Raw genomic sequence first — 11200 nt, 5'->3', positions numbered from 1 at the left:
GACGCCTGCTGCTGTATATTTGGAGTTTGCGTGTCTCTCTCATCATCATCACGGTGGCTAGGAGATGTTAACTACCTCGCCTGGTGTGCAGGAGCTCGTGGGTTCGATCCCGACCCTGACGCCTGCTGCTGTATATTTGGAGTTTGCGTGTCTCTCTCTCTCATCATCATCATCACGGTGGCTAGGAGATGTTGACTACCTCGCCTGGTGTGCAGGAGGTCGTGGGTTTGACCCTGATACCTGCTGTATATTTGGAGTTTGCGGTGTTTCTCTCACCGCGGTCGCGTGGATTTTCCTCCGGTTTTTCGCTCCCCATTTAGAATCAACATCACCACGCGTTTAGAGTCTTTGGATGCTGCTGTAAATGTCCACGACGATGATGATGATGATTCCGCTTTGTTGAGCTATCGCTTTTGGCGAGGTCAAATTAAACATTTCGCTACCCTCCCCCTCTCTCTCTGCCCCCCTCTCTTTCTATTTAAGGCCTCGACACAGAGGCGTTGTCTCTCTCTGTGTACCTACGTTGTGTGTGTCTCTCTCCGTGTGTCTATGTGTGTGTCTCTCTCTGTCTGTGTGCCTATGTGTGTGTCTCTCTGTCTGTGTGCCTATGTGTGTGTCTCTCTCTGCTTGTGTGCCTCTCTGTGTGTCTATGTGTGTGTCTCTCTCTCTGTGTGTCTCTGTGTTGTCTCTCTATGCTTGTGTGTCTGTCTGTGTGTCTATGTGTGTCTCTCTCTCTCTGTGCTGTGTTGTCTCTCTCTGCTTGTGTCTGTCTGTGTGTCTATGTGTGTGTCTCTCTCTCTGTGTCTCTGTGTTGTCTCTCTATGCTTGTGTGTCTGTCTGTGTGTCTATGTGTGTGTCTCTCTCTCTGTCTGTGTGCCTCTCTGTGTGTCTATGTGTGTCTCTCTCTGTCTGTGTGTCTATGTGTGTCTCTCTCTCTGTGTCTCTGTGTTGTCTCTCTATGCTTGTGTGTCTGTCTGTGTGTCTATGTGTGTGTCTCTGTGTGTGTCTCTGTGTTGTCTCTCTATGCTTGTGTGTCTCTCTGTGTGTGTCTATGTTGTGTGTCTCTCTCTCTGTGTCTATGTGTGTCTCTCTCTGTGTGTCTCTGTGTTGTCTCTCTCTGTCTGTGTGTCTATGTGTGTGTCTCTCTCTGTGTGTCTCTGTGTTGTCTCTCTCTGCTTGTTTGTCTGTCTGTGTGTCTATGTGTGTGTCTCTCTCTGTGTCTCTGTGTTGTCTCTCTCTGCGTGTGTCTGTCTGTGTGTCTATGTTGTGTCTCTCTGTATTGTCTCTCTCTGCTTGTGTGTCTGTCTGTGTGTCTATGTTGTGTGTCTCTCTCTGTGTGTCTCTGTATTGTCTCTCTCTGCTTGTGTGTCTGTCTGTGTGTCTGTATTTTGTCTCTCTCTCAAATTTAGCAATCTTTGGAATAACGTAATCAACCAGGTAGGGTGTTGGCTGTTGTGTTAGCCGACTCTCTGTGTTGTATTGCGTTATATATCTAAGTTTACTAGGTTTGTTTTCTCTTTCAATTGTACCTGTTGATGGTTGCTTGCGTTGCAATCGAAACGTCGTGTGCTAATATTTAATTTCTTTTCTTTCCACGTGACTTCACCGAAAGAACCAAATATTCAATAAGCAAAAAAGTTCAGTTTATATTTATTTCAAAATCGATGCGCGGTTGAAAATATAACGTTTGTCAGCAGAGGGTGCTACAGCCTTAGAGGCAGACGCTACATCGGAGGAAGAGCAGTAGAGTGTTGCTCTGCTAATAGGGGTTTTCCCCTTTTTTTCTGGCAACAAAAACTGACACCTTTTGCAAGGAATCATGCTTACATTAACCACAATACTCTGATAGTTTATGCATTGGCTTTGAAACTGATTGGTCCACACCAGAGACAGCTTTCTTTAGAGCCTAGTCTCATATGGTGTTCGACCAGATGACGCCAAAAGGCGCACAGTTCAATCTGGTCGAACACCATATGAGACTAGGCTCTAAAGAAAGCTGTCTCTGGTGTGGACCAATCCGTTTCAACGACAATGCATACATTATCAGAGTATTGCTTTTTATTTGCATTTGACTGCAAGTATTGTGGTTAATGTAAGCATGATTCCTTGCAAAAGTTTTCAGTTTTGCTGCCAGAAAAAAGGGGAAAAACCCTATTAGTGTAATTTGGTACTGGCATAGGAGGTCCCATGAAGTGTTGCTCTGGTTAGATTTAATTCCGCACCGATACTGAGACATCCACGACGTCGCATCTCGCGTCCCGATGATCCCATCGCTTCTGGGATCGTGATGCTGTCACCCCATCCTCGAATCTCACCCAGGTCTAGAGGATCACTGTTGATGATGTCACCCCATCCTAGAATCTCAACCAGGTCTAGAGGATCGCTGTTGATGATGTCACCCCATCCTAGAATCTCACCCAGGTCTAGAGGATCAGTGTTGATGATGTCACCCCATCCTAGACTCTCACCCAGGTCTAGAGGATCGCTGTTGGTGATGTCACCCCATCCTAGAATCTCACTCAGGTCTAGAGGATCGCTGTTGATGATGTCACCCCATCCTAGAATCTCACCCAGGTCTAGAGGATCGCTGTTGATGACGTCACCCCATCCTAGAATCTCACCCAGGTCTAGAGGATCGCTGTTGATGATGTCACCCCATCCTAGAATCTCACTCAGGTCTAGAGGATCGCTGTTGATGATGTCACCCCATCCTAGAATCTCACTCAGGTCTAGAGGATCGCTGTTGATGACGTCACCCCATCCTAGAATCTCACCCAGGTCTAGAGGATCGCTGTTGATGACGTCACCCCATCCTAGAATCTCACCCAGGTCTAGAGGATCGCTGTTGATGACGTCACCCCATCCTAGAATCTCACCCAGGTCTAGAGGATCGTTGTTGATGATGTCACCCCATCCTAGAATCTCACCCAGGTCTAGAGGATCGCTGTTGATGATGTCACCCCATCCTAGAATCTCACTCAGGTCTAGAGGATCGCTGTTGATGACGTCACCCCATCCTAGAATCTCACTCAGGTCTAGAGGATCGCTGTTGATGACGTCACCCCATCCTAGAATCTCACCCAGGTCTAGAGGATCGCTGTTGATGACGTCATCCCATCCTAGAATCTCACCCAGGTCTAGAGGATCGCTGTTGATGGTGTCACCCCATCCTAGAAGTTCACCCAGGTCTAGAGGATCGCTGTTGATGACGTCATCCCATCCTAGAAGTTCACCCAAGTCTAGAGGATCGCTGTTGATGACGTCATCCCATCCTAGAAGTTCACCCAAGTCTAGAGGATCGCTGTTGATGACGTCATCCCATCCTAGAAGTTCACCCAGGTCTAGAGGATCGCTGTTGATGGTGTCACCCCATCCTAGAATCTCACCCAGGTCTAGAGGATCGCTGTTGATGACGTCACCCCATCCTAGAATCTCACTCAGGTCTAGAGGATCGCTGTTGATGGTGTCACCCCATCCTAGAATCTCACCCAGGTCTAGAGGATCGCTGTTGATGACGTCACCCCATCCTAGAATCTCACCCAGGTCTAGAGGATCGCTGTTGATGGTGTCACCCCATCCTAGAAGTTCACCCAAGTCTAGAGGATCGCTGTTGATGACGTCATCCCATCCTAGAAGTTCACCCAAGTCTAGAGGATCGCTGTTGATGACGTCATCCCATCCTAGAAGTTCACCCAGGTCTAGAGGATCGCTGTTGATGGTGTCACCCCATCCTAGAATCTCACCCAGGTCTAGAGGATCGCTGTTGATGACGTCACCCCATCCTAGAATCTCACCCAGGTCTAGAGGATCGCTGTTGATGACGTCACCCCATCCTAGAATCTCACCCAGGTCTAGAGGATCGCTGTTGATGACGTCACCCCATCCTAGAATCTCACCCAGGTCTAGAGGAACGCTGTTGATGATGTCACCCCATCCTAGAATCTCACCCAGGTCTAGAGGATCAGCTGTTGATGACGTCACCCCATCCTAGAATCTCACTCAGGTCTAGAGGATCGCTGTTGATGATGTCACCCCATCCTAGACTCTCACCCAGGTCTAGAGGATCGCTGTTGATGGTGTCACCCCATCCTAGAATCTCACTCAGGTCTAGAGGATCGCTGTTGATGACGTCACCCCATCCTAGAATCTCACCCAGGTCTAGAGGATCGCTGTTGATGATGTCACCCCATCCTAGAATCTCACCCAGGTCTAGAGGATCACTGTTGATGATGTCACCCCATCCTAGAATCTCACCCAGGTCTAGAGGATCGCTGTTGATGACGTCATCCCATCCTAGAATCTCACCCAGGTCTAGAGGATCGCTGTTGATGGTGTCACCCCATCCTAGAAGTTCACCCAGGTCTAGAGGATCGCTGTTGATGACGTCATCCCATCCTAGAAGTTCACCCAAGTCTAGAGGATCGCTGTTGATGACGTCATCCCATCCTAGAAGTTCACCCAAGTCTAGAGGATCGCTGTTGATGACGTCATCCCATCCTAGAAGTTCACCCAGGTCTAGAGGATCGCTGTTGATGGTGTCACCCCATCCTAGAATCTCACCCAGGTCTAGAGGATCGCTGTTGATGGTGTCACCCCATCCTAGAAGTTCACCCAAGTCTAGAGGATCGCTGTTGATGACGTCATCCCATCCTAGAAGTTCACCCAAGTCTAGAGGATCGCTGTTGATGACGTCATCCCATCCTAGAAGTTCACCCAGGTCTAGAGGATCGCTGTTGATGGTGTCACCCCATCCTAGAATCTCACCCAGGTCTAGAGGATCGCTGTTGATGGTGTCACCCCATCCTAGAATCTCACCCAGGTCTAGAGGATCGCTGTTGATGGTGTCACCCCATCCCAGAATCTCACCCAGGTCTAGAGGATCGCTGTTGATGATGTCACCCCATCCTAGAATCTCACCCAGGTCTAGAGGATCGCTGTTGATGATGTCACCCCATCCTAGAATCTCACCCAGGTCTAGAGGATCGCTGTTGATGATGTCACCCCATCCTAGAATCTCACTCAGGTCTAGAGGATCGCTGTTGATGATGTCACCCCATCCTAGAATCTCACCCAGGTCTGGAGAATCGCTGCTGATGATGTCACCCCATCCTAGAATCTCACCGAGGTCTAGAGGATCGCTGTTGATGACGTCACCTCATCCTAGAATCTCACCCAGGTCTAGAGGATCGCTGTTGATGACGTCACCCCATCCTAGAATCTCACCCAGGTCTAGATGATCGCTGTTGATGACGTCACCCCATCCTAGAATCTCACTCAGGTTTAGAGGATCAGCTGTTGATGACGTCACCCCATCCCAGAATCTCACCCAGGTCTAGAGGATCTCTGTTGATGACGTCACCCCATCCTAGACTCTCACCCAGGTCTGGAGGATCGCTGTTGATGATGTCACCCCATCCTAGAATCTCACTCAGGTTTAGAGGATCAGCTGTTGATGACGTCACCCCATCCCAGAATCTCACCCAGGTTCTAGAGGATCTCTGTTGATGACATCACCCCATCCTAGACTCTCACCCAGGTCTAGATGATCGCTGTTGATGGTGTCACCCCATCCTAGAATCTCACTCAGGTTTAGAGGATCAGCTGTTGATGACGTCACCCCATCCCAGAATCTCACCCAGGTCTAGAGGATCTCTGTTGATGACGTCACCCCATCCCAGAATCTCACCCAGGTCTGGAGGATCGCTGTTGATGACGTCACCCCATCCCAGAATCTCACCCAGGTCTGGAGGATCGCTGTTGATGACGTCACCCCATCCTAGACTCTCACCCAGGTCTGGAGGATCGCTGCTGCTGCTGTGTGATTAGAGTAAGATGAAGCGGATGTCCAGAACAATACATCTCTCATTCGAGACCCAAACATCATCATCATCGCCATCACCTCCTGACTTTGAACTCCTCCTAATTCTCTTCAAAGACACGGGTGGGTGGTTGAACCATCAACCTCACAACAACATCACCACCACCACCACCACCCCCACATCTCCGTAATGATTGTCAAAATTAACGACGTAACCACAGCATTGCGATAGAAAACCCTGCGTGACACAAAGACAAAGATGCCCCGTATAGCCTCAACAGACTGCTGGGGCAAGTGCTGTTTGCGAGCACCTTTTGAAGGCCGGAACGGCGCACGAGGGGGGTGGGTTGCCAGCAACCACGCCCGACCGCCTTTGTCTCCCCAGTGGCGATGTTTGCGCACCGCACCATGTACTCATTTGAGGCTGAGTCGACCTAGGGGAGGCCCAAGATCGGTTCAGATAAAAATCGTCGCTGGTGTTGGCCGTGAGCGGGAATCGAACTCGGGTCGCCAGGTTCGGAGCGCTAAAAGCTTCACTAGCGCTCCTCACGTAGAAGAGATACACAGATAGCCAAGAGAGGCATTAGGCCCAAGCCACGGCGTTGTTGTTGATTGTGGCTGTGCAACCCAAACTGCGGACCGGATAGAAAACCCCGAGAGAGACGCAGAGATATGGTGGCTATGAGATGTTGACTACCTCGCCCGGTGTGCAGAAGGTCATGGGTTCGATCCCGACCCTGACGCCTGCTGCTGTATATTTTGAGTTTGCGTGTCTCTCTCTCTCATCATCATCATGGTGGCTAGGAGATGTTAACTACCTCGCCTGGTGTACAGGAGGTCGTGGGTTCGATCCCGACCCTGACGCCTGCTGCTGTATATTTGGAATTTGCGTATCTCTCTCCCCGTGGTGGCGTGGATTTTTCTCCAGGTCCTCCGTGGTTTCCTTCCACATTGACAACCGTGCTTCAGGATAGTTTGCTGCTGTTATTAAAAGTCCACATGATGAGAATCCACTTTGTTGTTGAGCTTTCATTTGTGGCGAGGTCGCTTCCGAAAAAGATAGATAGTGAATTGGGCCTTACCTATTAAAATAACAAAAAATGTTCGTTATCTTCTTGGTTCTTTCGGTAAAGTCACGTAGAAGGGAAATAATAAAATAATAAAACTAAAACATAATAAAATAATTCTCACAAAGACTCTGTGTTCTCGACAGACCTGTTCTTCACCTGAGGACGGCTGCTTGCGTTGTGGCCGAAACGTCGTGAGAATTATTTTATTATGTTTTATTTTTATTATTTAATTACTTCCCTTCTACGTGACTTTACCGAAAGAACCAAGAAGATGAATCCCTGCAGTCACGAAAGCTTTAAATCGAAATGTTCGTTATATTTAGATGCATAGAGGCTTATAGATATACATGGAGACTCGAGATAGAGACCCATAGAGACATGTAAGAGGTATAGTGTTGATTGTGGCAACGCAGCATTGCTTCACACAACAGGAACAACAGAAGCAACAACAGCCCCCCTGGTTAGCGCGGTTACCTATGTAGGGTGCGAAAGAAGTTCAACATACATAACTCACTGCTCACTGATCCACACACTCACCCACTCACTCACCCACTCACCCACCCGAGCACTCACCTACTCACCCACACACTCACCTACTCGCCCACCCACTTGCCCACTCATCCACCCACTACCTCACTCACCCACTCACTCACTCATCCACTCACCCACTCACTCACTCACTCACTCACCCACTCACTCACCCACTCACCCACGAAGCCACTACCCACCCACCAACTCACTCACCCACCCACTCACCCACCCACCCACCCACTTACTCACTTACTCACCCACCCACTCACTCACTCACCCACCCACCCAGCCACTACCCACCCATCCACTCAGTCACCCACGCATTCACCAATTCACTCACTCACCCACCCAGCCACTCAACCACCCAGCCACTACCCAACCAGCCACTCACCCACCCACTCACCCACTCACTCACCCACCCACCCACTCACTCACTCATTCACCCACCCATCCACTCACTCACTCACTCACCCACCCACACACTCACTCACCCACTCACCCACTCACCCACGCATTCACCAACTCACAATGTGTTAGTTTGTGTGTTAGTTTGCGTGTTAGTTTGTGTGTTTTTGTGGTCCTTTCTCTCCACCTCCAATTAGCACGATTTGGCTACGTACGGCGCAAAAGAAGTCCAACACACATACACACCTACACACACATACACACACAATAACACACACACACATACACACACATGCACACACACACACAATCATACAACATACGTGCCCTGGCCAGGAACGTAGTTCGAGTTCTTTGCAACACAGATACATTCTACATTTGGGTCAATTTCAAACTCTCCACTTCCCCCCCCCCGCCTCCTTTTCACTTCCTCATTTGTCGATTTAGAAGCGTGTCCACTTTTCCGCGAGGGCGAAACCTGCGTTTGGACTCCGTGCGATTTCTGCTGCGTCGACGCCTTTGGGACGATTCAAAAGTTTGGTTGTTGCTGCTGCTGCTGCTGCTTTTGAAGAGATCGATCATTCGTATCAATAAGTCATAAATGAGCACCCACCCGCGGCTGTGAGCCAAACGAGCTGGGTGTGCACAGTCGTGGGTTCGATCCCGACCCATGACGATGCCTGCTGCTGTATATTTGGAGTTTGCGTGTCTCTCTCTCTCATCATCATCACGGTGGCTACGAGATGTTAACTACCTCGCCTGGTGTACAGGAGGTCGTGTGTTCGATCTCGACCCTGACGCCTGCTGCTGTATATTTGGGAGTTTGCGTGTCTCTCTCTCATCATCATCACGGTGGCTACGAGATGTTAACTACCTCGCCTGGTGTACAGGAGGTCGTGGGTTCGATCTCGACCCCTGACGATGCCTGCTGCTGTATATTTGGAGTTTGCGTGTCTCTCTCTCTCATCATCATCACGGTGGCTAGGAGATGTTGACTACCTCGCCTGGTGTACAGGAGGTCGTGGGTTCGATCTCGACCCCGATGCCTGCTGCTGTATATTTGGGAGTTTGCGTGTCTCTCTCATCATCATCATCACGGTGGCTATGAGATGTTAACTACCTCGCCTGGTGTGCAGGAGGTCGTGGGTTCGATCTCGACCTCTGACGATGCCTGCTGCTGTATATTTGGAGTTTGCGTGTCTCTCTCATCATCATCATCACGGTGGCTATGAGATGTTAACTACCTCGCCTGGTGTACAGGAGGTCGTGGGTTCGATCCCGACCCTGACGCCTGCTGCTGTATATTTGGAGTTTGCGTGTCTCTCTCTTCATCATCATCACGGTGGCTAGATGTTAACTACCTCGCCTGGTGTACAGGAGGTCGTGGGTTCGATCCCGACCCTGACGCCTGCTGCTGTATATTTTGAGTTTGCGTGTCTCTCTCTCATCATCATCATCACGGTGGCTAGGAGATGTTAACTACCTCGCCTGGTGTGCAGGAGGTCGTGGGTTCGATCCCGACCCTGACGACGCCTGCTGCTGTATATGTGGAGTTTGCGTCTCTCTCTCATCATCATCATCACGGTGGCTAGGAGATGTTACTGGTAGGAACCTCCTGGTTACACCAGCCCACATGGGATTATTGTGTCCGTCCGTCCGTCATGCATGCAAAAATGGGATGGGTGGGGCTGGGTGGAGAGGGGAGGGGCTGGGTGGAGAGGGGAGGGTGGGGAGGGGCTGGGTGGGGAGGATGGGGAGGGGCTGGGTGGGGAGGGGCTGGTCACCCCGTGGTGCCCTTATAAAACTCAACGTTTCACCTACTCACGCCGGCTTGTGCCCGCCCTCACAGTCGGGCATATTTGCGGAATACACCACGCCGCCGTTGACCCTGCAGGCCATTGACCGAGCAACCCAACGTTCCTACCAGCTCCCTCCGCAGGACAATGTGTTAACTACCTCGCCTGGTGTACAGGAGGTCGTGGGTTGGATCCCAACCCTGACGCCTGCTGCTGTATATTTAGAGTTGGCGTGTCTCTCTCCTCGTGGTCGCGTGGATTTTCATCTGGTTCCTCTGGTTTTTAAATCCTTTATATTAAGTTCACTTGCGTGCTTGCTTGCTTGCTTACGACCGTGCAAATCTATTGGTCGTTTTTTAACCCACTTCCCGTGATCCAATCGAGCTGACATTTTGCACACAGACTCGTTGTGCGAGACAATTTACACTTTTTAGGAAAAAAAAATTATATTTAATTACCAATTGCTTAATGGTGGCAGGCAATCATCTGACCCATAGGTGGCAGCCATCTCAAGCCAGAGGACGAGAGGACTCTAGCCGCCACGCATATGAAGGATTTATAGTGAAAAACTTTGTTTTTACGGGTTAATTTTTTCCCTCTCAAATCTAGAATCAACATCACCACGCGTTTCGAGTCTTTGGCTGCTGCTCTGCAACACAGCGATCGAAACGTTATTTTTTTTATTTTATTTTTTTTCTCATATTTTCTTTGATTCTTTTTCTACCTACGTGACTTTGCCGAAAGAAACAGAGTAATTATTTTACACGATCTAATCCGACACGAACACAAGCAAAAAAAAAACCCCTTCCTGTGGATAATGTTGTTCGTGAAAGTCTACGACTACGTACTAGTGGTGAGTGTACTAGTGGTTAGTGTACTAGTGGTGAGTGTACTAGTGGTGAGTGTACTAGTGGTGAGTGTACTAGTGGTGAGTGAGATTAGGCGTTGACAGGAATGGGTTACGTTTTGGAGAGTAATCCCACCACAACATTTTTTTGCCGTTCGACTGCCGTGACGTTTCGCCGACAATTTAAACAACAACAATAACAACAACCAACATCATCAGGCGAAAGCCCTACACGTCACGAAGCTCACAAGGGGACGTCGAGTGAGTTACGTCATTTTTTTTTTGTGTTAATCAATTTAATGGTTTGTAATCACACTTCCCGTTTCCTTGGCACCGTGGCACAAAATGAAAAGTTTCGCTTTCTTAGCTCAGAATTCCCAGTGCGCTGCTCGGCATCGTGTGGGAAAACGTGGGGGGATGGGGGGGTGAGTGCCAGCCGATAGGGGACCCCAGAGAGAGAGGGGGGGGGGTCACCCACTGGTGGTCGTAGCGCAGTGAGTGCCAGGCTAGGTGAGGGTGAGGTGTGAGTGAGGTGAGGGTGAGGGGTGGGTGAGGTGTGTGTGAGGTGTGTGTGAGGTGTGGGTGAGGTGTGGGTGAGGTGTGTGTGAGGTGTGGGTGAGGTGTGGGTGAGGTGTGAGGTGTGTGTGAGGGGTGGGTGAGGTGTGGGTGAGGTGTGGGTGAGGTGTGGGTGAGGGGTGGGTGAGGTGTGTGTGAGGTGTGAGTGAGGTATGTG

At 49.9% G+C, this 11200-nt stretch overlaps 1 protein-coding gene across 1 annotated transcript in view; it reads right to left on the bottom strand.

Annotated features, from left to right (window-relative positions):
• Window positions 1-1784: 1784 nt before the first annotated feature.
• TTLL11 (tubulin tyrosine ligase like 11) overlaps window positions 1785-11200 on the bottom strand; it is a 263922-nt gene continuing 254506 nt past the window's right edge. Inside the window, exon 13 of the transcript XR_013640460.1 lies at window positions 1785-1804. The gene's annotated coding sequence lies outside the window, so the exon portion shown is untranslated. The remainder of the gene's footprint in view (window positions 1805-11200) is intronic.

Source organism: Lampetra fluviatilis, chromosome 61, assembly GCF_964198595.1.
Source record: "Lampetra fluviatilis chromosome 61, kcLamFluv1.1, whole genome shotgun sequence".
Lineage (NCBI taxonomy): Eukaryota > Metazoa > Chordata > Hyperoartia > Petromyzontiformes > Petromyzontidae > Lampetra > Lampetra fluviatilis.
The sequence above is the reverse complement of the archived record's forward strand: the minus strand, read 5'-3'. Positions and strand labels throughout refer to the sequence as shown.